This window comes from Hemitrygon akajei, chromosome 18, assembly GCF_048418815.1.
Source record: "Hemitrygon akajei chromosome 18, sHemAka1.3, whole genome shotgun sequence".
NCBI lineage: Eukaryota > Metazoa > Chordata > Chondrichthyes > Myliobatiformes > Dasyatidae > Hemitrygon > Hemitrygon akajei.
This window is the reverse complement of record NC_133141.1, coordinates 7,772,603-7,774,886: the sequence shown is the minus strand read 5'-3', so window position 1 is coordinate 7,774,886 and position 2,284 is coordinate 7,772,603. Positions and strand designations below refer to the sequence as shown.

The 2,284-nt window shown below is 41.9% G+C and overlaps 1 non-coding gene across 1 annotated transcript; it reads right to left on the bottom strand.

Annotated features, from left to right (window-relative positions):
* Positions 1 to 1,683: 1,683 nt before the first annotated feature.
* On the bottom strand, positions 1,684 to 1,756 carry trnav-uac (transfer RNA valine (anticodon UAC)). Its single transcript has one exon. It is a non-coding gene; the product is annotated as a tRNA-Val (tRNA).
* Positions 1,757 to 2,284: the final 528 nt, after the last annotated feature.

Sequence of the window (2,284 nt, the reverse complement as noted above, 5' to 3'; positions counted from 1 at the left end):
GCAATGCTGGAATTCATTTCTAGAGGTATAGAATATAAGAGCAGAGATGTGATGTTGAGGCTTTATAAGGCACTCGTGGGACCACACTTGGAGTATTGTGTGCAGTTTTGGGTTTCTTATTTTAGAAAGGATATACTGACATTGGAGAGAGTTCAGAGAAGATTCATGAGAATGATTCCAGGAATGAAAGGGTTACCATATAAGGAATGTCTGGCAGCTCTTGGGCTGTATTCTCTGGAGTTCAGGAGAATGGGGGGGCGGATCTCATAGAAACGTTCTGAATGTTAAAAGGCCTGAACAGATTAGATAAGGCAAAGTTATTTCCCATGGTAGGGGAGTCCAGGAGAAGAGGGCACGTCTTCAGGATTGAAGGATGCCCATTTAGAACAGAGATGGGGAGAAATTACTTTAGTCAGAGAGTGGTAAATCTGTGGAACTTATTGCCATGAGCGGCTGTGGAGGTCAGGTCATTGGGTGCATTTAAGGCAGAGATAGATAGGCTCTTGATTAGCCAGGGTATCAAAGGGTATGGGGAGACGGCAGGGGAGTGGGGATATCTGGAAGAATTGGATCAGCCCATGATTGAATGGTGGAGCAGACTCAATGAGCTGAATGGCCTACTTCTGCTCCTATATCTTATGATCTTATGGGAGAGGTCAAGGGCTGGAGAGGAAGGAATCTGATAGGAGAGAAGAATGGACCATAGGAGAAAGGGAAAGAGGGGCACCTTCTCTGATGGCATGAACATAGATTTCTCCTTCTGGTAATTTATTTTACCTCGCCTTTCCCTCTTCTATTCACCACTCTGGCTTCTTACTTGTTCTCTTCTCTCCTGGATCCCCTCCTCGTTCCCTTTCACACAACCGTCCTCATTGAAGGCTCAGAAGTGAACACGGTGAAGACCTTTAACTTCTTGGTGTCAACATTATATTGATGCAATCACAAAGGCACATCAGTGGCTCTACTCCATTACAATCTTAAGGTGATTTGGTATGTCATCAAAGCTTTTGTAATTTTCTACAGCTATCGGGTGGAGACCATGCTGGCTGGCTGCATCATCGCTTGGTACGGAGCCACTCATGCCCTGAACCGCAAGAGGCTGCCGAGGGTTGTAGACTTAGATTCTATCACCAAATTCTGAATGGCCTTGAACCAATGAACACTATCTCATTATTCCTTTTTTTGCACTATTTAGTTACACTGTACAGCAGCGGCAAAACAACGAATTTTATGTCATATAAGACAGTGATAATAGAACTGATTCTGATTACAAAGTATATGATGACACGGAACAATATGTGTCTGATGGTATCTACACCAAAAATGTAACAGAGGAAGAGTTTGCAGTAAATATTAAAAATAAAATAAATAGCCCCAGGATGCAGAAATGAATGCTGATAGTGGGGAAGATTACCTTGTAATGGGTGAGACATGTACAAGTTTCAATTGCTAGCACCAATAGAGGACTGTGCATATCTTCAGCAGAAATCCTAACAACTAAAAACATCTAAAACCAGTCTAAGAGATGGCTGGGAGTCATTGGAGAAAGCCCTCAGTCACAGAGGGAGCAAAATATGTGCACTCAGCATCATTCAGATGTGAAACACAGAACATCACTATGTTCTTGCAAAAACCCAATTAACAATGGAGTTAGTTTCCATTGTGTTGATAAATGCTAAATACTGATTCCACTGGGGATTGAACCCAGAACCTTCTGCATGTAAAGCAGATGTGATAACCACTACACTATGGAACCATATGTGGAAACTAGGGCTCATTGAGACAGTCATGATCAGAGGTGTAGAGGGTCAGCAACTTTAAATTCCTCTGTGACTTGTACTGGGTTCAGCACATAAGTGCAATTACAAAGAAAGCACCTCTAGTTACTTGGGAGTTCGCAAAGATTCGGCATTACATCTAAAACTTTAATAAACTTTTGCACATGTGAAACCCCAGTTTGCTTGGGCTGTGTTCGTCTAGGGAAGACACACTCTGGTCCCACCAAATCCATGAGGTTTGGATAGTTCTCCTACCCCAAACCTTGGTTTGTTTGAATTCTGCATGATTTGCTACCCTGTTACAACGCAGTGCCAAGAAATAACAGACAGCACATGGCATATGATTAAAGAAATTGTATTTATGAATGTTAACTTACCTAAAGGGTTAGTAATGAAAAGAAAGATAAAAACAAGAAGTGCCCATTATAATTAAACAGTCAAATGTGCACAAGTTGGAGCTTAACTCTTCCCAAAAGTCATATTCACCGATCCTCAGTAGTCCACTG